The sequence below is a fragment of the Chrysemys picta genome, chromosome 9 (assembly GCF_011386835.1).
Source record: "Chrysemys picta bellii isolate R12L10 chromosome 9, ASM1138683v2, whole genome shotgun sequence".
Lineage (NCBI taxonomy): Eukaryota > Metazoa > Chordata > Testudines > Emydidae > Chrysemys > Chrysemys picta.
This window is the reverse complement of record NC_088799.1, coordinates 49,138,413-49,164,472: the sequence shown is the minus strand read 5'-3', so window position 1 is coordinate 49,164,472 and position 26,060 is coordinate 49,138,413. Positions and strand designations below refer to the sequence as shown.

Sequence of the window (26,060 nt, the reverse complement as noted above, 5' to 3'; positions counted from 1 at the left end):
TCAAAACAGCACTTCTGTTTATCCAAATGCCTAGTTATCTAATCTTCTAGATGTCCCCAGGCCATCTGAATAAATAAGGAAGTGTACTGTATTTACAGAGGAATATTCAGCCTGAAGAAAACCATAGCATCACAGCATCAAATTCAAGTGCAGCCTGTCACATAAAAAGGATACTGTTCCTACTGGAGGGAATGACAGAATCAAAACAAGAGGATAAAACAAACATCCTACAATAGTCATGCAGGTATTTTTACAATAAGTATTACTGTATCTGTTAGAGTAGACTTCCCATTATTACAGAAAGATACTGTATTCTGAATCTTCTAGAAAGATAACAGCAGAATAATGATTGACATCCTAGAAAACTTCCTACTAGATACTGGTACAATCCAAAATTTGAGAGAGAGAGAGAGAGAGAGAGAATTTTGATAATTTTATTTCGTTTAAATCCGTGTCCTAATGCCCCATCTTTACATGAACGCACACAATCACTGACAAATAGACAAACTTGACCATGCCTGTAAATAGATTCCCTGTTAAGAGACAATCTATCAATTTGGAATGGAATATTGGGTAAGCCACACCCATCAGCAATCAAGAAAGGAGGTCAATAGTGAGAAGTTTGGGGTCCAACTGCTCCTCTTATATAAACATAGGAACTGAGTCAAAAACCCAGTGGAGTCCTCCAGAGAACATGCATGCGGGCACGCATACACGCTCACACCCTGCTAACAAGTGAGGACAACATTGCCTAGTCTCATTCTTAGACAATCCATCAGTCTGAAACAGACTACTGGGAATTAGCAAATCCAAAACCTAGGAAAAAGGCAAGAGCTAGGGAACCTAGATATGAAGGGAGGACAGAAGACTACAAGACTTTAGCATCAAAGGCATCAATGTTTTTAAAACAGTCCTTAAAACAAAACAAACGTTGCTCCCTTGCAGATTCTCTCATAAAATGCTTTATTTCGCTTCCCATATAATGGAAATAAATTTTGTACAAAGCTCTTAAACTGAAAGGTGATAAGATTTACCATTCTCCTTAAGTGACTTAACTGCTACTCACATTCACCAGGTGAAAGTTATCTTACAGGCACCAAGGCCTTTGTCCTTACTATTGTATAATATTAACAAGGCAGTGGCTTTTTGAATGGCTTTCTAGACTGAAGTAGGTCTTCCACGAGTTCTTCACAGACATTCCAGTTCCATAGGCATATCTTGTCACAATCCAGGCAGTAAGTCTGAACTTGCCAGGGCTTTTGGAACCAATCGGACCCTTCTTCAAGAAATCTTTGAGGAGTAACTGCCAGGGAAGACAGACTGACTTCTTCAGATTGGAGAAATATCCTGTCAATACAGACTGTAAGGGACATGCTGACCCTGTCTTTCCCCATTTTCCTGGCCACCTGAGTTGAAAGGGGAAAGAGGAGAAATGCATATCTGAAGATCCAATCAGGTGACAAGATTTCTATTTTCCTTAAGTTTTTCTCCTAATGTTTGGACATAAGAGATGCTACTTTTAGTTGCATTTTGGTGCAAAAAGCACTTCTGCAGAGTTCCATACAGTGCTGTTAAAATACTGCTTCCCAGTATCCGTGTGGAAACTCAGCTTGAATGTTGAGTTTCCCCTGAATACAGTGCACAAACTGTAATGCTTTGATTCTCTAGAAGGTGGTAGATTGAAGAGTTTCCATTCTCGGGTACAAGGTGTATATGCTACCATGATGATTTATAAAAAGGCAGAGCAGTAGGGCAGTCATTCTGTATTATGCAGGAGGACATGAAAATATTACTAGGTATCTTATGAGAAAGCCAACTGCCCACTGTTCCAGCAGAATGATGTTCCTTTGCATGTATAGGTGATTGCTTTCCTTAATTGGGAAAAAAAAAATCCATGCACGCCCCTCTAGCTGGTCAGACAGGTGTCTGCTGTGATCCAGATGGATTGGGATCTTGAGTAGAGGTTTCCCCTAAGCCAGGTTTCTGGAATTATTCCATTATTTTAGAGACAAATTTGCAGTGGTGGGAGTGATCTAATTGAGCAGAGATACTGGGAGGAGAACCCACACTATAAAAGAAAAGATCTGAGAGGAAAGGCCACAGGATTGCATCTCAGCATGATACTATCAAGCCTGAAGAAAGAAGGGCTTGCTAGATGAAGTATTGGGTCTAAACCAAGACTTTGTTTCTCTGTAGTCCACAAGCAGGATAACTTTGTTGAGATGGATTCTTGTGATGGAGATAAGCAGCTCTTTTCCCAGATGATCACACATCTATGCTGATTTACCAGAGAGAGAGAGAGACCTGGACCCCCTTTTATCTGCACTGCAATCAAATGAAGAGGCCCACTGGCTGGAGAAATATGTGGATACTCTCTCTTCAGCAAAAGGAAAATCAGCACCTGCTAATATTTTGAAGATGTCTCATGGGATTGAAGGAGGAGATCACTTACTGAATTTAAGCCTCCCCCACTACAAACCTCAAGTGTCTAGAATAGGAAGAATGGACTGGGACACGGAGAAATGGTTCTCTGAGGTCTATGGAGCATACATACAGTAGAACCTCAGAGCAACTGACTCTCTAGGCCAGGTTTCAGCGGTAGCTGAGCCCCCTACTTAGCACCAGTATGAGTTTGCAAGCTTGTCCCCCTCCTTGCGCGCGCGCGTGTGTGTATATATATATATATATATATATATATATATATATATATATAAACATAAACAGCATGTCCCCATTATGAGGGGAGGGGTGTTAAAAAAACAGCACATGCCCCTCCCAGCCAGGGGAGGGGTGAAAATGGTGCAGACCCCAGCGCTGCTCCTGCTCTGTTGGCTCTGGCTGCCTTGGGCCAGCAGCCCCGGAGTCTTGCTGTAAGTGGCTGCTCGTGTGCGGGGATGGGTCAGGCAGCCCAAATGTGCCAATCTCTAAGATGCAATACAGGCACAGAACAATATTTGCCTTTTTTTGGGGGGGAAGGGGGTGTCTCTGCTGCTGCCTGATTGATTACTTCCAGTTTCACTTGGTCAGTCCATAACTCTCGTGTTCGTATCTTTGAGATTCTACTGTAGATTTTCTAGATCTCTTGTATTAAGAGGACGTGCTCTATTCAGTAATGTGCATCATGAATCAGATTGTTGTGAGGAGTCTAAAAAGGACAACGCTCTCTCCTTCAGTATAACAAAGACCCTTCTTGAAGGATTCTGACTTTTAGCTTAATCTCCTTTTCCTGGTGTGGGGACCTGAGGCAGGAAAAGGGAAAAAGAAATGGGAGGAATGATATCTGCAGGTATCAGCTGCCAGGTGGGTGAAGACTTGAGCCTTACTAGATCACACACTGACCAGGCCTAGCTTCCTCCTCACAAGTCCTTTAGTGTGCTACATCAGACTGTGGAGGCTGGGAGGGTAAATAGCGAGTATTTTAGCCACTAGCAATGGGCTTCCCTCAGAAGACTCACAAATACAGAGAACATCCCTAAACCCAACCCCACAGACAAGTGTTCAGATTTCCTTAATCCTGCAGGGATTATGCTTCAGAGAGAGGGCAGCCCAGGCCTCACCTCCAGCCTACAGCAGTGCCCACTGTCACCCTTTACAAGGAGTCAGTATAGACTCATGGTCCAATACTTGTCCATGGCAGGGGAAAACCCAATCCCTTGCAGTCAAGGGAGTAGGCACTATTACAAAGAACTAGCTGCATTTCCTGCTATGAGTCAACTCCTCAACTAACGAGTTAGGGTCCAGAGTCTACTAGGTGAGGAGTGTGGGAGGAGAGAGTACAGTGGAAAAGACTAGCTGTCAAGCCTGCTCAAACAGGCTGAGAGCACAGCCTGTTCCTTCAGAGACAGCACACTGTGCTTATGAAACAGCTCACAGTTTATAAAAGGGGAGCAGTGAGATCCCAAAACTTCTAACCAATGAGCTGCCTCCACAAGTGCCTGTGGGGCACCTAACCCTTTAATTTGTTCCAGTGTACAAGAATGCAGAAACACATTCTCATCTTCACTACATTACTGCAGAAAACTTCATGCAGAAGCCAATGGAGTTACTTTTGATTAATACCAACGTAAACTGAGATCAGAGTCTTGGGTAAGAGTCAACAGGTTTTGGAGGGAGGCTCTCAAAGAGCAATTTTAGACTTTTCATATGATTAATATACTGTAATAAATGCCTTAATACACATTTATATATGCATGTGGTCACTACAGGGTACAGTTAGCAGTGTTTGGGTGTCTTATCTGTGTGTTTGCATACCTCGGTGTGTTTGGATTTCTAAATTAAGGTTAAACTCTAAATTCCTGGGTTTGTAATGCTTATTTTGGGAATAATTACACCATTTCTTAATAATTTTACTGCTAGATCTTGAATACATACTCTCAATCTTAACTCTAGCTTAACATTTCTTTTTTGTCTTGAGAGACCAGGTGGGTGGACCAACTTGTTGGTGACAGAGACAAGCTTTCGAGCTTACACAGAGCTCTTCTTCAGGTCTGGGAAAGGCACTCCCAGCATCACAGCAAAATGCAAGGTGGAACAGATTAACATAAATAGTTTGCACATGTTGTAAGGAACTATACAAAGTAGAGTGGCCCATTAACAGCTCTGCAGTCATAAGATAGAAAAAAAGGGGGGAGGGTTTAGTGGTTTACAGATTGTTGTATAAATACAATATTTATTATTTATTGTTAATAAATAAAAAAATAAAGCCATAAATACAGTGTCTCTGGTTCAGTCCACAATTTTTGGTGTCTAGCAAAGTAATGAATTTAGACTCCAAGGCTCATCTTTTCAAAGTGTTATGCAGGTTTCCTTTGAGGATGAGGAATGATAGGTCAGATATAGAGTGATCACTCTGTGAAACATGTTCATGCATAGGTGATAGTGTTTTTATCTTTTATCATTTGCCTATGAGAGTTCATTCACGAGATTGTCTGATTTCACCACATAGTTATTGGTGTATTTAAGTGCACTGGATGAGATATACCACATGAAATAAGCATGTGTAGGATCCACAGCTCTTAAAAGTTGTGTTGTGGGAGGTGTTGATTATTCTATCACTGAAGCTATGTTTGCAGATTTTGCATCTGTTCTGGCAGGCTCTGGTGCCACTTTGAGGTGGTGCATCCTGGTCTGTGAGGAGCTTGTTTCTGATGAGTTTAGAGAGGTTCGGGGGGGTTGTTTGAAGGTCAGAACAAGAGGTGTTCAGGAAAGATTTCTTTCACGATAGGGTCCCCATTGAGTTTGGGTTGTAGTTGTTTGAGGATACCCTGGATGGGAACCAGCGTGGGCTGGTAAGTGACAACTAGGGGTGTGCAGTCAGCATGGGTTTTATTTCTGTATTGAAGGAGGTTCTCCTCAGGTATTTGGGTTGCCTGTTCCATGATGTGATCTCCTTCTCTGGTGGACTGTCCTTGTTTGGTGAAGGCGGTTTTAAATGTGTTATGGTGTATATCCTGGACTTTTCCTCAGAGCATATTCTGTCGTATCTGAGTGCCTGGATGTAGATAACAGATTTCATGATGTGTTTTGGGTGGTTACTAAAATCTTGAAGGTAGAGGTGGAGGCCCATGGGTTTCTTGTATATGATTGTTGTAGGGTTACATTATTGAAGCTGATTGTGGTGTCCAGGAAGTTGATGCTCATGGGGGAGTGTTCCAGAGAGAGTTTAATGGACAGGTGGTGGTTGTTGAAGTTGTGGTAGAAATCTATGAGGGGGCTTAAGACATATATCCAGAGGATGAAAATATCATTGATATCATCTCAGGCATTTCATTTATTTTGTGGTTCATTTGTCCAGAAATTCTTCTTCTTCAAGGTAGCCCAAGAAGAAGTTGGCATATTGGTAAGCCACCTTAGTAAACATGGCTGGTCCTATGGTTTGGACGAAGTGTTTGTCATTGGATGTAAAATTGTTATGGGTGAGGATGAAGTGGATGAGTTTGGCTTTGTGTTTGGGGTGGATATCTGAGGGTTGTCCATTGTCTTGTAAATATATTTGAGGTAGGCAGCTATGCAGTCATTGTGGTATATAGGGTAGTGACAACCATGATGGTTAGGATGATGTTCAGAAGGAGATTGTGGAGGAAGTCAGTTGTGTTGTGGAGGAAGCAGCCCTTTGTGTGGTGAGTCGTTCAGTAAGAGTGCCGTGACCAAATATGATGGGTCTGCCTGGGTTCCCCTGTTTGTGTATCTTGGGAAGCCTGTAGAAGATCCCTGGGGTAGGTTCATGCACAACCCTTTCAACAGATGAGCCTGGGAGCTTAAATTGCTAGACACTAAAAATCATGGTCCTAATACAGATACCGGATTTATGGCTTATTACAATAGGTGGATATTTTGATTGATATGACAGTCTACAGAGACTTTTGGCAGGAAGAGAGGATGAGTATGTAACGTGACCTTGTCACTGCAGAAGGTAGAGTAAGGAGGGTCACCCATGAGCAGTCCAATTTTTCCTACCCTTCTGGCCAAGGTGATGGCTATCAGGAATGAGATCTTGAGAGAGGAATGAAGGAATGAGCAGGGGATCATAGGTTTGAAAGGAGTGTTTCTTAAGGCATTCAGGACAAAGTCAAGATCCCAATGGGGTGTAGGGTTCCACACATGAGGAAACAAGTTAGATAGACCCTTAAATAATCTGGTCATGGTAGGGTGAACAAAAATTGAGAAACCCTTGACAGGCAAATGGAAAGCCATGATAGCTGCCAGGTGCACCTTGAAAGAACTCATAGATGAGCCCCTTCAGGGTCTGGAACCTGCCCAGGGGAAGGGAGGCTGTGGCCTTAGGCGCTCTCCTGAATGCCTCCATGAATTATATGCGCTGCACCGGAACCACTGTCGACTTGGCCTCATTTATTAGGAGGCCTAGGTTGGCACACGTAGCCAAGAGCAGCTCCGCATGGTCCTGTACCTGAGACCGCGAGCTGCCCTTGAGCAGCCAGTTGTCGAGATAGGGAAATATCTGGACCCCTCAGCGTCTGAGGTAGGCCGCCATTAGTGCCATACACTTTGTGAACACCCTGGGCATGGTGGACATGCCAAATGGGAGGACCGTAAACTGGTAGTGGTCCTGTCCCACCAGGAAACGAAGGAAGCGTCTGTGCCCCTAGAATATATGGATATGGAAGTATGCATCCTGAAGGTCCAGGGCCAAATACCAATCACCAGGGTCCAGAGAGGGTATGATGCATACCAGAGAGACCATGCAGAACCGGCATTTGGCCATGAACCGATTGAGGTCTCGTGAATCCAGGATAGGCCTGAGCCCCCCTTTCACCTTCAGGATAAGGAAGTAATGGGAGTAAAACCCTTTTCCCCGGAACTCCCTTGGAACTTTCTCCACAGCTCCCAAGCTGAGGAGCCGACCCAATTCCTGCTCTAGCAGGAGTAAATGTGACGGGTCTCCCCTGCCGTCCGAGGGAGGAGGGTGGGAGGGCGTGGGTGAGACAAATTGTAGCGTGTAGTCCTGGGAAATGGTGTTGAGAACCCAATGGTCCGATGTTATTCGGGACCATTCCGCAAGGAACGTACACAAGCAGTTGCTGAAAGCAAACTTTATTGGTAGGAGGATCCTCTCAGGGGGCACCCAGGTACCCTCCTGCATCCAGTCAAAAACACCTCTTGCCCTGCTGCTTGCCCCTCGAGGGCCCAGGTTGCGGAGCAGAGCGAGACTGCCTTTGAGGTCACCTCTTTTGGGTCTTGGACCTCTTATAGGCGGGCTCATATTTTGGCTGGGGAGCTGGGACAGGAGCCTGCGGCTTAGGCTTTTCCTTGGGCGGGACGTAAAGCCCGACGGTTTGTAGGGTAGTACGTGAGTCCTTCATGCCATGAAGTTTCACATCTGTTTGTTCCGCGAACAGGTCCTTGCCATTAAAGGGAAGATCCTGCATCACAGACTGCGCTTCCGTGAAGAGCCCGGACAGCAGTAGCCACGACACCCTGCGCATGGACACCGCCGAGGCCATGGACCAAGCAGCCATGTCAGCTGCATCCGATGCTGCCTGCAGAGCAGCCTTTGCAGCAGCGGTACCCTCCTCCACGAGCGCTTTAAATTCCTTCCTTTCAAGCTCCGGAAGGGAGGGTTAGAATTTCGGCAGTGACCCCCACAAGTTAAACTCATAACGACTGAGGAGGGCTTGGTGGTTGGCCACCCGGAGCTGGAAACTGGATGACGAATAAAGTTTCCTACCAAACGAGTCCAGCCTTCTAGAGTCCTTATTCTTAGGTGTGGGTCCTGGTTGACCCTGTCTCTCCCTATGATTTATAGACTCCACCACTAGGGAGTTGGGGGCCAGGTGGGTATAGAGATACTTGTGCTCTTTCATGGGAACAAAATATTTGCGCTCTGCTTTCTTCAATATTGGCGCAAGGAAGGCCGCTGTTTGCCAGAGGGCATTGGAAATGTTAGCCACCCCTTCGTGCAGCAGCAGAGCCACTCTGCCCGGTGCCGAAGGCGAGAGCACATTGAAGAGCGAGTCTGAGGGTCCCTCCATCTCCTCAGCTTGGAGTTGGAGGCTCGATGCTACTCGCTTCACTACCTCCTGGTGAGCCCTGAAGTCCTCCTGCGGTGCAGAGGGGGATGGGGCTGCAACCTTGTCATCCGGCACAGGCGAGGAGGCCAGTACGGAGCTCTGCACGTCAGCCGGCACTGCGGGATCTACCCCTTGGTCAGACTCTGCGTGCAGTGCCAAGGATCTGTGACCCATCGATCTATCCCTTGGAGACCTGGATGGCGAGGCGGAGGGAGCCGCTACCGAATGAGCCCCTGGCTGGGCATGCACAGGGAGGCCAGGAGTTCACTGGCACCACTGGCCCTGCCATGGGGGCCCTTGCCACTGACTATGCTGCAGCGCTGGCGGCACCCACTGGTCGGGTTGGACGGGCTGAGACATAGGGGGCCGCATGTGGGTCGAGGTCGGGGTTACCAACGACCTATCGGTACCATGGGAGCGGTACGATCGATGGTGCCGAGAATGACGTCTGCCATGGGACCGGGACTCCGATGTTGAGGAACGGTGCCACCTCAAGCTACTACTTCTCAAGAGGCTGCAACGCCTAGATCCGCGACGACGCGGAGCTGGCGATCCCCGCCGGGAGTCATAGGCACGGTGCCTCGAGGAGAGAGAGCTGGAGCGCGAACAGCGACAGCGCCCGCATCGGGAGCGGCTACGGTAGCTCCGACAAGAAGGGGAGAGACTACGGCGCCTGTGCCTGTCCTGTCGATACTCTCTGCTCAGCGTGGAGTGGTGTGTGGAACTCCAATCCGACGGCACCCGACCAGACAATCTAGTGAGTGACGAAAGCGGAGGCCGGAGACTGTACCCTGACAGGACGCTGAGCAGCGAGCAGGCCCGAGAGCAGTCCCCATACTGGGATCTGCGTTGGGTCGGGGTTGACTGTCTAGAGCCCAGCAGCAGATTGCCTCTAGAGCAGGACCCAGGTGCCGGTGGTGCCCCAGGTACCTGCAGAGTCATAATGTCTCTGGCCGCCTGCAGGGCCTCCAGCGTCGAAGGCATCCGGAGAGGCCTGAGTCGACACAATCGGGCTGCTCCGCTCGACATGAGTCACAGCTCCGGGGCCGGTGGGGGGGGCCGGCGATGGAGCTGCCCGAAGCAGGTCTAGCCTCTGCCCCTGCTTTCTCTCGATGCCGCTGAGAAGACAGGGCCTTTCTCTGTTTCTTAGATGGGGAGTGGTGCTGGCAGATCACTGCGCACCGAAGACGAGGTGCCTGGTGCCGAATCTGCTCGGCGCACCAGGGTTGGGGCCAGTGCAGACTCCATGAGAAGGGCCCGAAGTCTAATGTCTCTTTTCTTTTTGCAGATCTTACAGCAGTCACTACTGTGGGATTCACCCAAGCAGCAAAGACAGTCGGCGTGCGGGTCACTTCTGGGCATCAAAAGCCTGCAAGAGTCGCACGATTTAAACCTTGGAGCATGGGGCATGCCCCGGCCCGAACACTAACTAACTGAACTGGAACTTGTTGAACTAATGAACACAGGTACCACTAACAACCAACGACGAGTTCTGGGACGAGCTGCAGCGAAGCAAAACTTGGAGCAAGTTGTTCCGATGCATCCTCGCTAGCAGCAAAAAGGAACTGAGGGGGGGGGGTGCGCGTGGCTCCCCTTATAACGCGCTATAGAGGCCCCACTCCAGGGGTCACAGCAGCGCTCCCCCTATGGGTACTGCTAAGGGAAAAACTTCCAGCACCAGTGCACATGGCTAGCACACACACCTACTGTGGAATATACATGAGCAAGCACTCGAAGAAGTTAAATATCAGAGGGGTAGCCGTGTTAGTCTGGATCTGTAAAAAGTGACAAAGGGTCCTGTGGCACCTAACAGACTAACAGACGTATTGGAGCCTAAGCTTTCATGGGTGACTGTATCTGACGAAGTGAGTATTCACCCACGAAAGCTTATGCTCCAATACGTCTGTTAGTCTATAAGGTACCACAGGACTCTTTGTCCCTTTCATAAAAAGTTGTGGCCACATCCCCTTTGGAGTAGATTTGTTATTGGTCGGGGTTGCAGGGAGGTCCGTTAAGGGGAAGCCCCATGCTTTCAGGATCCTGTGGAAGATCAGGTTATTGAGCTCCCACTCATAATCCTGATGGAAGTTTCTGCTCAGAGCATCTGTTGTCACGTTTTGGAGGCCTGATAGGTAAATCGCAGAAATCTATGTGGTGGGCCACGCACCAATTCTATAGTTTGAGCAATTCTATGGACAAGGACTAAGATCCTGCCTTCCCCTTGTCGATTTATATAGTACATTACCACCCTTATATCATTAATTCTGACATGATGGCCCTGAATATCATAGAAAAAATGCTGGCACGCAAACAAACTGCTCTTAGATCTAAAATGTTGATGTGAAGCACCGTTTCTTGTGGAGACCATTGCCATGTGCTGTGGAACTTTGTAAATGGGCTCCCCAGCCTAAGAGGGAGGCATCCATTGTAATGATTCATACTGTTGGCAGGCATGAGAATGGTGCTCCCACACAGATCTTCAAGGGTCTTCCCACCACCTGAGGTACTCCAGTACCCATGGAGGTATGGAAACTCATTAGGCCAGGCTTTATTTGCTCAGTGTATATAGGATTTTGAGCCAAGCCAGAAGACACTGGAGACGTACTCTCATGTGTGGTGTCACAAATGTCAAAGCTGACAAATGACCTACAATTTGGAAGCAGGTTATTATTGATGTAAGGGGACTCAGCTGCAGGATGGTGATGAGACCAGAAATGGCAGAAAACCTGTCCTCTGGTAGGTAGGCTCTGGCAGTCCAGGAGTCCAGCATAGCTCCAATGAAATCTATCCCCTGAATGGGTGTTAAAGTGGACTTTTTCAGGTTCATATGAAGGCCCAAAGATTGGAACAAGGTTAGCGCCTGGATGGTTGCCAATTGGACCACTGTTAAAGAACGCCCCTTGAGAAGCTAATCATTCAATCGGGAAGACTGCAATACTATCTCGATGCAGGTAAGCTGCAACTACTGAGAAGACCTTCGTAAAAACTCATGGGGCCGTGGAAAGCCCAAAGAGGAGGACACAGTATTGTCTGTGTTCTGAGCAGATGACAAAGCGCAGAAATTATTTGTAGGAGGGAACTATGGTGACATGAAAATACACATCTTAGAGGTTGAGCTCGGTAACCAATTCCCCAATTTAGAGATGAGATTAGGGTAGCCAGTGTCACCATCCTAAAGTGCTATGCATGGTGTTCAGGTTCCTGAGGTCTAGAATCAGCTGCCAACCACTGTTTCTTTTGGGAACCAAAAAATAATATGAAATAAAACCCTCTTTCTGCAAATTCTGAGGGAACTTGCTCTATCATCCGCAGATGCAGAAATAATTGAACCATTTACTTTAAAATATCCCTGTGAGAGGGATCCCTGAAGAGGGAAGGAGGATGAGTGATAGATTGAAAGTATATAGAGTATCCAGTAGTGACCACCTCTAAAATCTACTTGTCTGTGGCAATAAGCTAACAAACAGGTAGAAATCAAGATAGGCGATCCCAGAAGGAAGGGTTAAGGAGTACATGCAGCAGACTCATGAGAGGGAATTTTTTGAGGCCCTCAAGTAGACTGTCAAAATGGTCGTTTGGAGGCCAGCTGGGGGTTTCCGTTGGGCATGATCTCTCTTTTGAGACCTGGATCTCTTTTTGGGAGGTTCTGCAGGGCTGGAATAGGTGTGATCCAGATGCTATTGGAATGGCCAGAATGCTGTCTGGGATTTACTAAGAAACTACTTTGTTCCAGGTCCATAAATCCTGACCTACCTAAGGGTTGCCCTTGAGGGCGCACAGTGAGCTGTCACTGTCATCATTGAACAGCTGCAGCCTTTCAAAGGGGAGGTCTTCTACTGTTTGTACTTCTCTAGGGAGGCCAAAAGCCCGGAGCCAAGATGCTCATTGCACAGCCACAGAATCATTGAGGACAGCCTGTAAGGAAGCTCTGGTGATTAGTTAGCCTTCAGAAAAGAGGGTTTGGTACTGTGGGAAATCATCAATAAAATGAGTAAATTTTGCAATTATTGAAATAATGTTTTGTCATCAGAGTCTGATAAATTTGTTACTTGAAACTGAAGAGCAGTAGAGGAATAGCTCTTCCTGCCAAAGACGTCTAAGTGTTTTGCCTCCCCATCCGAAAGCGTGGATCTTGAGCATGTCTCGCTGCTTCTCTTGTTGACTGCAAGCACTACAAGAGAGCTGGATGTGGGGTAAGAAGAAATATTCCAGCCTTTTGGCTGATATGTATATTTTGTCTGTCCATTTACATGTAGGGACAAGAGTGTCAGAGGTCTGCCACAAATTATGGGCTGGAGACAAAAGTGCTTCATTAATAGGCAGCACTATTTTACTTTGAGGGGTGATGTGAAGAATATCCACAAAAGAATGCTTGAGCAGCCCCCCATATCCTTGCCACACTGCTGTTTTGAGACCAAGACACGAGAAGTCATTCTTCCGCTCTACTCAGCTCTGGTTAGGCCTCAACTGGAGTACTGTGTCCAGTTCTGGGCACCACATTTCAAGAAAGATGTGGAGAAATTGGAGAGGATCCAGAGAAGAGCAACAAGAATGATTAAAGGTCTTGAGAACATGACCTATGAAGGAAGGCTGAAAGAATTGGGTTTGTTTAGTTTGGAAAAGAGAAGACTGAGGAGACATGATAGCAGTTTTCAGGTATCTAAAAGGGTGTCATAAGGACGAGGGAGAAAACTTGTTCACCTTAGCCTCTAAGGATAGAACAAGAAGCAATGGGCTTAAACTGCAGCAAGGGAGGTTTAGGTTGGACATTAGGAAAAACTTCCTAACTGTCAGGGTGGTTAAACACTGGAATAAATTGCCTAGGGAGGTTGTGGAATCTCCATCTCTGGAGATATTTAAGAGTAGGTTAGATAAATGTCTATCAGGGATGGTCTAGACAGTATTTGGTCCTGCCATGAGGGCAGGGGACTGGACTCGATGACCTCTCGAGGTCCCTTCCAGTCTAAGAATCTATGAATTTATGAGGATGAGTGGGGTACGTGTGTGGGTCAAGTGGGCACTGATACCAGAAATCTCCAATCAAAGATGCAGGTGTACCTGAAGTGGTGAACCTACAGGGACAACTCGAAAAAACAGTCATGCACTATGCTGTAAGTTCTGCTAACGTATGTTTTACTGTTATTTCATGAAGCAATACAACCTAGTGACAGATGATGTAGAAAAAGCTGAAATACTTAATGCTTTTTTTGCCTCGGTCTTCACAGACAAGGTCAGCTCCCAGACTGCTGTCCTGGGCAACACAGTATGGGGAGGAGGTGAGCAGCCCTCAGTGGTGAAAGAACAGGTTAAGGACTATTTAGAAAAGCTGGACATGCACAAGTCCATGGGTCCAGATCTAATGCATCCGAGGGTGCTGAGGGAATTAGCTGATGTGATTGCAGAGCCATTGGCCCTTATCTTTGAAAACTCGTGGCGATCGGGGGAGGTCCCAGACGATTGGAAAAAAGCAAATATAGTGCCCATCTTTAAAAAGGGGAAGGAGAACCCGGGAAACTACAGATCAGTCAGCCTCACCTCAGTCCCTGGAAAAATCATGGAGCAGGTCCTCGAGGAAACCATCTGAAGCCACTTAGAGGAGAGGAAGGTGATCAGGAACAGTCAACATGTATTCACCAAGGGCAAGTCATGCCTGACCAACCTGATTGTCTTCTATGATGAGATAACTGGCTCTGTGGATATGGGGAAAGCAGTGGGCATGATAGATCTTGACTTTAGCAAAGCTTTTGATACGGTCTCCCACAGTATTCTTGCCAGCAAGTTTAAAAAGTATGGATTGGATGAATGATGAAAGCTGGCTAGATTGTCGGTCTCAATGGGTAGTGATCAACGGCTCGATGTCTAGTTGGCAGCTGGTATCAAGCGGAGTGCTCTGGGGTCAATCCTGGGGCTGGTTTTGTTCAACATCTTTATTAATAATCTGGATGATGGGATGGACTGCACCCTCAGCAAGTTCACAGATGATACTAAGATGGGGGGAATGGTAGATATACTGGAGGGTAGGAATAGGGTCCAGAGTGACCTAGACAAATAGGAGGATTGGGCCAAAAGAAATCTGATGAGGTTCAACAAGGACAAGTGCAGAGTCCTGCACTTAGGACGGAAGAATCCCACACACTGCTACAGGCTGGGGACCAACTGGCTAAGCAGCAGTTCTGCAGAAAATACCTGGGGATTACAGTGGATGAGAAGCTGGATATGAGTCAGCAGGGTTCCCTTGGTGCCGAGAAGGCTAACGGCATATTGGGCTGCATTAGTAGGAGCATTGCCAGCAGATCGAGGGAAGTGATTATTCCCCTCTATTCAGCACTGGTGAGGTCACATCTGGAGTATTGCGTCCAGATTTGAGCCCCCCACTACAGAAAGAATGCAACAACCTCGGTTTGTAGCCGAGTCACGGCATCGCTTTGACAGCGATATCACGGCATGTAGGCCCTGCCAGCTTTTGGGGGAGGAAGGATAGCTCAGTGGTTTGAGCATTGGCCTGCTAAACCCAGGGTTGTGAATTCAATCCTTGAGGAGGCCATTTAGAGATCTAGGGCAAAAATCTGTCTGGGGATTGGTCCTACTTTGAGCAGGGGGTTGGACTAGATGACCTCCTGAGGTCTCTTCCAACCCTAATCTTCTGATTCTATGAATTCAACCAAGATTTTTTTTGAAGGGGTGAAGGAAGAAGTTCTCTGTCCTTTTCTCCATCTGTGTCTTAACAAACACTAAAAGCTAATTTTTCTTAGCCCCTGTATCCTATCCAGCTGAAGCCCATATATACACATGGAAAAATTATAGAATGCAATTTTAAACTTCCATAGATTCATCAATTCTAACACCAAAAGAACCATTGTGATCATCTAGACAGAACTCCCATATAGCACAAGCCAAAGAACTTCCCCACACTAATTCCTACAGCATGGTTTTTAGAAAAACATCCAAACTTATTATTTCTACACAGGCAAGGACATTATTAAAAAAAATCGATATTATGATTTAACTTGATAGCAATCCTTTAATGCTCAAAGATCTGATCTCACAGACCAAAATAACACCTGTGACACTCTGTACCTCAAAGCAGCACCCTGGAACTTTTACCACTCTCATATAATTATGAAATGTTTCATACAAAGTATACCTTGTGAGGTATCATTTTAAAAGTCTTGATCTGTTGAACATTAATATCCTGTTGGAGTGTATGTGTTAACATTGTAAGTGAGGTTATGAAGTTTTGCTATATATGTGTTACTGAAATATGCTGTGAGGTTCGGAACACCCACAGCCAGTCTTTCAGGTACAACAATGGAGTAGCCAGATAGGCTGATGGCCCTTTGAAGGGAATCCGCTCTCCCAACGACCATCTTAGAGACAGCACGTAGACAGTGGAGAATGCCTGACCAATGGGGATGTACCCCCATATCACAAGCATAGATCTTTCCAGCAAGCTGGAAGACACTATAAAAGAGGGTAAGTGATATCATGACTTGGCTTCATTCCCCCAACTCAACACCTGGAAGAAACATATAGAGGACTGTGACAGGGTCAGGCCAGACTGCTACAGGACTGTGCAGGAAGGAAGGTATTAGCCTCAGGATAAGCAGGTCCCTCTTCCCCGGTAACTGAGCAGGGGTTACTCCAGGTTAATTAGGAAACCTGGAGCCAATTAAGAACCTGCCAGGACGGGTTAAAAGCCTTCTCCCCAACCAGTCCAGGGGGGTGATAGGCATTGTGAGAGTGAAGGCAGGGTGTTGGACAGCTGAGCAGTGCAGAAGCTGACAAGGACCAGGGGAGAACCCCACAGGTATAGAGTTAGGGAGAAACCCTACCCTAAACAGGAGCTAGGGACCCTTCCAGGTCCAAAGACCTAAAGAAAAGGACCCCCTAGAGACTAGGGGTTCTCCCTCCCACAGCAGGAGGGTCGGGAGGAACCCCGCCCAAGCAAAGTGGGGACAATAAGCCAAGGGGCGTGGGAAAATAACCCTGGGAACTGGCAGCATGAGACTGTTACCTGTAGGGTCCCTGGGTGGGGGCCGGAGTAAAGGGTGGGACCGCCCCCCCGCCACTTTTCCTCTCACTGGATATCCACCGAGGCCAGGAGTCCCACTGAAGCAGTGAGGGCCTAGCAGGCCCAGAAACAGGAAGACCACTTGGGGACAGAATTTCCCCACCCACTATAAATTCTGAGAGACGAGGCAGTATCCTGTCCCACCACTAGAAGGAAGCACGGGACCCACTGAGGTGGAGAAAAAGCCCTGCTACAGGACAAAGACTTTGAAATAGGGAGGGTGGTCCCAGGCTGGAAATGAGTCCCATCCTGTGTATTGAAGATACGTGACCTGTTTGTACCATCTATCAGGGTGAGACATTGCTTGATTCAAATCCTGTTTAGTTTATAAAACTCAGATTGCCAATTTACTTTTATTTCTTAGGTAACCAATTTTGATCTCTACGCTTACTATTTATAATCACTTAAAATCGATCTTTCTGTATTTAATAAATCTGTTTTATAATTTACCTAAAACAGTGTGTTTTGGTTGAAGTGTTTCGGAAATCTCAGCACAGTTTACAAAGGCTAGTTTGTCTCCTTTCCACATTCGGGTGGGGGGCGGACTGGGTAATGAACTTAAGACTGTTTAGGCTTCTGACCAGGGCAACATGGTACAGTTCTGCGGTGCAAGGCTGGGGGGAATTAGCTGAAGCTTCTATATTGGTGGTTCATGAGTGGCTGAGCGAAGCATTCATGTAATTCAGTTGCTTGTGTCCCTGCCTGTGGATGTCTGTGTAAGTGCACTATCTGCCAGAGGTTTATAGCTTGCCAACAGCATCCCAGTGTGAGAGGGAACCCAGGTTGGTGGGACAGAAGGGTCAGTGGTCCCACAATCCAGGTTGCACCCCGTGAACTCCAGCACACCCCCTTCATACCATTTTCCCCTAATTTTCATTAATATCAATTCATTATTTAGAAGTAAAACTTAAAATTCACTGATCCCAGTTTTACCACTGTTATTCTTTATAGCTTCACACAAAAAGAAACTTAATGAGATGAGCTGTATCTAACTCTTCACAGAATGCCAACAAGGCATCAGTGTGTGCATTAGCAATCTATTGTAGCAGAGTCAAAGGCCAAATGTACCCCAGGGAAGTACACCTATAGCATTTAATGCATACCCTGCCTTGGCTTATTACTGTCAGAGTGGCTCATTATACATTTTATGAGTTTGTGGCCAATTATGCAATGTATCCTGTCGGCATAAAAAGTAGTTCCGGTAAAAAGGGTACACAGTACAGAAAAGAGAAGGAGGAAAGTTAAGAAATATATTCATCACACTAGGGAAAAAAGTGTTTATTTTCAACCCCACTTCAAATACATTTGGGAACCCTTTTTTTTTTTTTTGGACTCTTCTCACTGCCCCAAGAAAGCAAACTGCACTTTCAGCTGCAGACTATTTAGACTCTTTTATATATAAAGAACACTAGATATGCAACTACTGGTTCAGAGTCATGCTGGGCTGGAAGGGCACTACTGGTGGGGTGCCACAAGGATCGGTTCTGGGTCTGGTTCTGTTCAATATCTTCATCAGTGATTTAGATAACGGCATAGAGAGTACACTTAGAAAGATTGCAGACGATACCAAGCTGGGAGGGATTGCAAGTGCTTTGAAGGATAGGATTAAAATTAAAAATGATCTAGACAAACTGGAGAAATGGTCTGAAGTAAACAGGATGAAATTCAATAAGGACAAATGAAAAGTACTCCACTTAGGAAGGAACAATCAGTTGCACACATACAAAATGGGAAATGACTGTCTACGAAGGAATACTGCGGAAAAGGATCTAGGTGTCATAGTGGATCACAAGCTAAATATGAGTCAACAGTGTAACACTGTTGCAAAAAAAGCAAACATCGTTCTGGGATGTATTAGCAGGAGTATTGTAAGCAAGACACAAGAAGTAATTCTTCCGCTCTCCTCTGTGCTGATCAGGCCTCAACTGGAGTAGTGTGTCCAGTTCTGGGCATCACATTTCAGGCAAGATGTGGACAAATTGGAGAAAGTCCAGAGAAGAGGAAAAAATGATTAAAGGCCTAGAAAACATGACCTATGAGGGAAGATTGAAAACACTGGGTTTGTTTAGTCTGGAAAAGAGAAGACAGAGGGAACATGATAACAGTTTTCAAGTACATAAAAGGTTGTTACGAGGAGGGAGAAAATTTGTTTTTCTTAAACTCTGAGGATAGGACAAGAAACAATGGGCTTAAATTGCAGCAAGGTCGGTTTAGGTTGGACATTAGGAAAAACTTCCTAACTGTCAGAGTAGTTAAGCACTGGAATAAATTGCCTAGGGAGGTTGTAGAATCTCCATCATTGGGGATTTTTAAGAGCAGGATGGACAAACACCTGTCAGGGATGGTCTAGATAATGCTTAGTCCTGCCCGCTTGAGATCCCTTCCAGTTCTATGATTCTATGTTGTACTTGGACCCTAAGCTCTTTGGGGCACAGACTGTTCTTTTGTTATATACAGTGCTTAGCACAATGCAGTCCTGATCCTCAACTGAGGTCTCTAGGTGTTACCTCAATGGAAATAAATAGTCTAAATGTAGTATTATAGTATAGCTGCCAATTTAGTTTTTAGACCAGAAATTAAGTTTAAAAGTAGCTAAATAGGCCATAAACAGCTGATGAAAGAGGAGTCTGTCACTTTCCAGAGAGTGGACAGTAAACAAATGACACTTAACTCCTTCAGCTCCTCTATTCTCCCCATAATTACTCTTAACTCCTGTCCCCCATCATCACACACAGACTGCTTATTAATTTTGCCTCCCATTAATATTTCATCCCACCTCTGTAACATAAGGGCAGGGACTGGGTGTTCATTTCAGTGGTCATGCCACGGTTGTGCACAACTAAGGTATCGTCAACAGGCAGAACTAGCCAATCAGAACATGACTTTGGACAAAGCCCAATGAAACTTGTGCAGGCTGCAGTTTATGCAAAAGTAGCTTAGAGCTCCGAAAGAGGGAGCCATCTCAGTGCCAGTCTGCTCCTCTACATAAATTAGATCAGCCTGGGAGGTGCTCTAGATCACCAGCCATTCTGTAAGTCTATGTCTACACTTGGAGCTGGGGGTGTGATTCCCAGCTCATGCAGACATTCCCATGCTTGCTTTCGAATTAGTGCGCTAAAAGTGGTAGTATACTCAGGGTAGCATAGACAGTGGCAAGCAGCGGCACTGGCTAGCCTTCCCAAGTACATGCCCACAGAGTCTGGGCAGGTACATATTCGAGGTAGCTAGACCATGCTACCACAGCTGCACTACTATTTTTAGCCCACTAGCTCAATGAGCACTAATGCAAATATTGCTATTTAAATTGGGAATCACACCCCTGGCTCCAAGTGTAGACATGCCTTAAGATTAACATGTTATTCTAATTCACATTTCTATTCAGATGGCCCCATGTTCAATTCATGCCTTTTTTCCTTTAAAAAGACTATATTAGTACTTCATTTCTATAGCAGCACAGTCAATAGAAGAAAAAAAAAGGGGGGGGGGGATTCTGGTTCCCTCATTACACGGAGGATGGCACATTCTCTTAGAATTTAAACTGTATTGGTGAGCTACAAAAATAAAATACACCAAACTTTTTCCAGATCTTCCTGTTTGGTATCTGCTTTTTTACATCATTCTAAATCTAAAAATTTAATGGGCTTACTTTATAAACTTCCATTTATGGTTACAGAAAAGAATACAAAAAGGCAAATAAACTCTTAAAATCTATGTTAAAAATCAAAGCCACCCTAACCATTCACCACTTCTCCTGGGTTTTCCCCGTATGAGATAAAACAAATAATAATAATGACACTTTAGCTTCCAGGAATTTGGGCTCAGATATTAGAACACCAACAAAATATCTTAAACTCCCAAGACTGCATAAATCTTCAATATAAGATGGAAAAAACAATTTTAGCATTACGTGTATACAATTAGCCCACCTCAGTTTTCGACAAGGGATTTCCCCCATGCATTATGAAATCCAATTGAAATACCCCTCTGAAATACGGACACTCACACCCAAATCTCTGAAAAACCCTGGAAGCCACTCTGTGCCAGTCCAGTCTTCCAGCTTGAGTTACAGCAGCCATTAGGCTGCTCTAATTTGCATTGGCTGCCAACAGCAGCCTGGGATCACCACCACAAGGTAGTCCTAGCCATTTTATTTTATTTGGCCACACCACTGCCCCAAGCAAGGATCCCCTAATTTATTTTCATTTACATAACTAAAAAGATACCTATCCAGGGCTCTAGGCACGCTAACACAGTGTTTCTCAAATGCCGTCACCATGGGCTTTTCTTGCGGCCACATCCTCCTGGGCTGTGATGGGGGGGAGGGGGGAAGGGAAGCAGTGGCCGCTCCCCCAGGGCCACCAGCAGGGGTTGGGCCCTGCCCTGCTCCAGAGACACAAACATTGGTGAACTCCCCACTTTCCGTGGATGGTCGGGGGGGAGTCGGCCGCAGGTCTTCAGACTCTGGGCCCAGGCTCACCATTCACGCCATAGTCCCTGGGCCCTGTGGCCTCCCTGTCCATCTCCTCATCCAGGATTTAATTTGTCCCAGGACTTGCTGAGGCTGAATAAGTCTGCTGAAAAGTGATATTAACAAACATACAAATATCACTTTTCACAACAGCAGACTTACTAGCTAGCAAATTAAAAAAAAATCAAAAAAGCAAAAGAAACAACAACAGAAACAGAAGAACATGCAAAGCACCTTATTTGTGTTTCTATTCCGTTTAGGTCCAGTAAAAAAATACAGACACTATACATTATTTTTATTACTGAGTCTGAAAAAAACCTACATAAATAAATTACAATGATTTGGACGTGTATATGTGCATATTTATTTGTTTCTCCTAAAGTTAATTAAGTATTTTAGGGGAAATTGTCAGCGCGGCCACCAGCAAGAGTTGGTAGCCGCACACTGAGGCCACAAAAAAATTAGTTGTGAGAACCCCTGTGCTAACACACCATTAATTATACAGTTACATCTCAGCAGCATCAAATGATCAGTTTAGCCAGCCACCTACAGTTACTCCTTCCCATCACTTTATCATTGTGGGAAGCATACTCTGAGCCTTTACCCAAAACCCTTCCAACCAGATGTCTTTTGCAGCATGCCAGGTCACCAAATTCAGGCTATTTTTGAACAAGGCGGCAAGCATATTCCAGGATCTCAGAGCCCTCACAGAGAACAGCCTGCCAGCTGCCCCTTCTCTTTTATAACAAGGGAGATTCAGCTCGAGCGCCTCTGCTGACCACAACCGTGGCAGCTTGGCACAGGGAGAGAGGTGACCCCAGGCCAGTTAGAATTTTACAGATCTTAGCGAACATTTTAAACTCTACTCAGAGACCAACTGGCAGCCAGTGTCAAACCCAGAGTGCTGGGGTCATGCGTTCCCAATGAGATGCCCCATTCAGTAAGTGAGCCACCTCTATCTGCACCAGCTTCAGTCTCTGAATGGTTTTAAAGAATAGCTCCATGTACAGTACATTGCAACAGTCTAATCTTGAGGTGACAAAGATATGGATAACAGAGGCAATGCCCACATGCAAAAGGAAAGGTCACTGCCTCCTCTCTGGATGCAGCTGGTACAAAGCTGACTGGGCTTTTGCTGTAATATGATGGTCAGACAGTAGCAGAGGGTCTAGAATCACCCCTAAATTCCAAACCCTAGTGACTAATGGCAGATGCACTCCCTCAGTCAAAGGGACTGATATGACTTCTACCATCTCCCACAGCTACTTCACCCACCACCTCTCCCCTCTCATTTGAGTTGAGCCTCTGCCAGTTCACTCTCATGCATGCCCTAATCTCAGCTAGACACAGGCTGAGGGGCTGAACTGCATCAGCCAAGTTGGGTATGATCAGCATGTTGAAAACACCACACCTCATGGCTCTTTACTAGTCCTCCCAATAGCCCCATATACACGTTGAACAAAAGAGTGATCAAATGGTACCCTGCAGCACCCCACACTTCAGATATTCAGGAAGAGCTGCAATCAGACAACTACCCACAGAGATCTCTCCTAAAGAGGCTGCTATTGTTCCCCTGCTTTGTCAATTTTACGTCTGTCTATTTCTTATTGATTTTCAATTTAACTCAATTTTTTAGATATCTATTAATTTCAAACCTTTTTATTTTTAAGCCCCTACCTGTTTACTATATGGAACAATACACTTAACCATTGACTATTATATTGTATTGTGACTTCAATGGGACTATGCATGTGCTTAAAGTACAGTACACATCTGCAGGAGCAGGGTCCTAGACTGCCTATAAACTGAAACATTTTTAAAAATGATACCCACCCACCATCCCATGGGCATAGCCCAATTCCTTGAGAGTTTGGGCCTTTCTTGCAGTCTGAATAGAGGTGGGAACTCTTAAAACACCATACCACACAAAAATAAGGCACATACCTCCTGTATCTAAGAAGCCTCCAAGGCCTGACAGCTATTCAATTAGTTTATTTAAAGTTTGGTCCAAGTAGTTATCTTCTTTATTGGTTAATTTTTTTAATACTCTGCTATAAAGTGGGGACAGGTAAAATCTCTGCAGATTCCACCACATGCTCCTCAAGATGCCCCAACTTCCTTGTTTGAGACACTGAGATGTTCTGAATTTAGAAAGAACACATACGTACATATGCTGTCGTCCCACACAGCTCACTCACTGGCATTAAGGTTAAAACTAAATTCTAAGCTCAAGACATTTTTATATTTCAATTACCTAGTGATGCTGGGTGCTGTGTTCTATAGCAAATTTCCCTACACTTCACATACATTTCCCCAAGTCACCTACTGTATCTTTTGAAATATAAATGTCTCACTAATCAGAAATGCCATGCAGCATTTTTATTTCTCAGAAGAAGTTGGGGGAGAGGGGAATCTCATTGCCAAATACTAACAGCAATATTATTCTACTGAATATCCTGATCAGCGAGTCTAGTTTTATCTATTTCTCCCTTTCAGTAGTAAAATCTCTACTCCTGTGGGAATTCTGCACTACTGTGCGTGCGCATAATTAATGAGCCATGCATATTTTTATTTTTTTTTTGCAAGTTTTTATCCCTCTCAAACAGCCAGCACAGCAAATTAAACCTGGCATCTGAAAGAGGAGTTGGATTCTCTCTCTCTCTCTCTCTCATGTATCATCAATAATAAATATTTCAGTGGCTAGATTATGCCCTCATTTACACTGGTACAACCCCATTTGTCTTCAGTTGTAATGCAGAAGTCCAGGGTTAGTTTGCTGTTCAGGTAAGATTTAGAGTTTAAGATGGTAGAGAAAAAAAATAATGAACATGGTATCCTATAATATCATTTTTAAATAATCATTTTTCAGAGAAGAACAATTTAGTACACTCAGGTGGAGAAGGATCAGACAATATGATATTAATATTCAGAGGATAAGCCTTGTATGCAAGAGACCTACTGCTGATGGGCCACAGATAGTCTTAATGCTCTTATCTATCAGACCAATAAAGAGAATGAAATTGTCGAACTCTCCCTCAGTATCTCCATAAGACTAGCAGAATTTGTTTTTGTGGAGACCAACAGTACAAAACTTGGGTTAGCGAAGTGAACTGTGATGGATCAAGAGGCAAAAACATGGGACTGTCCAAGAACATTCGAGCAAAGGTGAACATGTTTTGGGGGCATAGGTTTATAGAAATGAATGAAGCCAATAAAGAGATCCAATTCAAACAACGTGAAACTCTACTCTCCTTGGAAGCGGATTATAGATATTGGAGTGTACTTGTTACAATACTGCTTGAAAAGGTTACATTCGGTAAAAGCATTTGATTCATTCACTTACGTAGCTATGTATTTCTTTAACTTTAGAGGGATTTCAAGAATACAATTTTATCTGTGCCAAGGTCTGACTGACAACACAAGGATTCACACACAATAGTTGACTCAAGTAGCACTATGATCACTAGAACTGTGGGTGGCAGCAGGAGGATTGCAAGCTTTTCCATATCTCCTCTAACAAATTATCAGGTGCTGAGCACTTCCTCCCACTGAACAGCTTCAGAATCTCATGCTTTTGAGATCTTATAGCACCTTTCCTCCTCTCTCCTATTCCAAGAACTTCCACCTTTCCCTTAAGAACCAACAGGATACTAAACAAACATTCTATCATCTCACAGAAAAGTAATCACTTGACGTGGAATCATCAAAGAGTTAAAACTCAAGTTTATCTCAAACCTGTCTTTTCAAAGACCCCTTTAAAGATTATAAGATCTTAATGTTCCATTAAAGTAACACAATCAACAAAAAAAAACTTTATTCAATTCGAAAGGAAAGCAATTACCATGTGCTGCAGTGGTTTTTTTTGGGGGGGGGGGGGGGGAGTGTTTTTTTGTTTTGTTTTTTGGGGGGTATTTTTTAAGATTTGATGATGGAATGCTGAAAATGTTCCACCCTCACTGATTTTAACTGTGATTAAAAATACTAGTCATTGTTTAAGGCTGAACATAGTTCTCCTTCTGTTCCACTTCAACTCACAAAGTTCTCAAATAGTAGAGATTTTCCATTGACCAATTGTACACTGGCTTTTCTCAGCTATTTGCAGTAGGCTTCAGCCGTGCTGTTTCTGAAGATCTTGTGTGTTTTTTTGTGACTTCCAAAACAATAACATTCAGCTCTACACTAGCGAACTCCAGCTCATCATCAAAAACTGGGGATGAGAATACATGTAGGGCAGAAAAGTTTCAGCAGCCACAGATGAAGAATGCTGTGCGCAGGCACTAATAGAGCAGACATCTAGGAGAATCCACTGAAGACACTGATGTCCTTGTTCACTCAATCTTCAGTCTGCAATATCCCTGGTAAGTCCATCACTGCAAGATAAGAAAGACAGGAAGCCCAACAGCAAATTCTTGCAATGTAATCTCCCCTGGCTACCATTCCTGAGTCCATGCCTGCGCTTTGGACTCAATTGTTTCAATTTCCTACTTAGTTTCTTGAGCTCTTTCCCCAAATGGGCATGTAGAATCTGATTTTCTCACGTTTATCTCTGCACCTCCGTGGTCAGTATACTGATGAGCACCACATCCTCATATGGCAGTGATGGTGTTCAGGAAATCAAACACATCTACATAGGATGGTAGCTTAAGCCTGCCCAGGTTGAGGATGGCATTCTTGATGTATTCCAGGAACTTCCATGCCTGAAAAAGAGGTGAATAAGGACAATTATTGACACACAGTAGTTTATAGACAACTGACAGAGATTCAGCAAGGAGAATTCCGCAATATGCTACAGAATGAGGACACAAAAATACAAGACAACACAATTGCTGTACAAGGTACAGGTTAATTGATGGACAGGGCAACTCAGCAAGGAAGACAAATAGCTCACGTTTTCCTTCTCTTTTACAACTTGTGAGGAGGGTTCCTGGACTTGACTAAACCCACCCAACCAGCACAGACTTGAATGAGGCAGTTTTAATCTGTATACAACTAA

The 26,060-nt window shown here is 44.9% G+C and overlaps 1 protein-coding gene and 1 long non-coding RNA gene across 28 annotated transcripts in view; one reads left to right on the top strand and one right to left on the bottom strand.

Moving 5' to 3' along the window:
- Positions 1 to 26,060, bottom strand: part of ARMC8 (armadillo repeat containing 8) — a 206,221-nt gene that overhangs the window by 129,455 nt on the left and 50,706 nt on the right. For 6 of the 27 annotated variants that reach the window (XM_065556163.1, XM_065556164.1, XM_065556169.1 and 3 more), the window contains one exon: positions 25,606 to 25,764. The exons of the other annotated variants lie outside the window; for them this stretch is intronic. The gene's annotated coding sequence lies outside the window, so the exon portion shown is untranslated. The remainder of the gene's footprint in view (positions 1 to 25,605; positions 25,765 to 26,060) is intronic. 27 annotated transcript variants of the gene reach the window in all.
- On the top strand, positions 3,723 to 8,274 carry LOC135973335 (uncharacterized). The gene is made up of 3 exons (XR_010590142.1): positions 3,723 to 4,086; positions 4,422 to 4,485; positions 7,857 to 8,274. It is a non-coding gene; the product is annotated as an uncharacterized LOC135973335 (long non-coding RNA).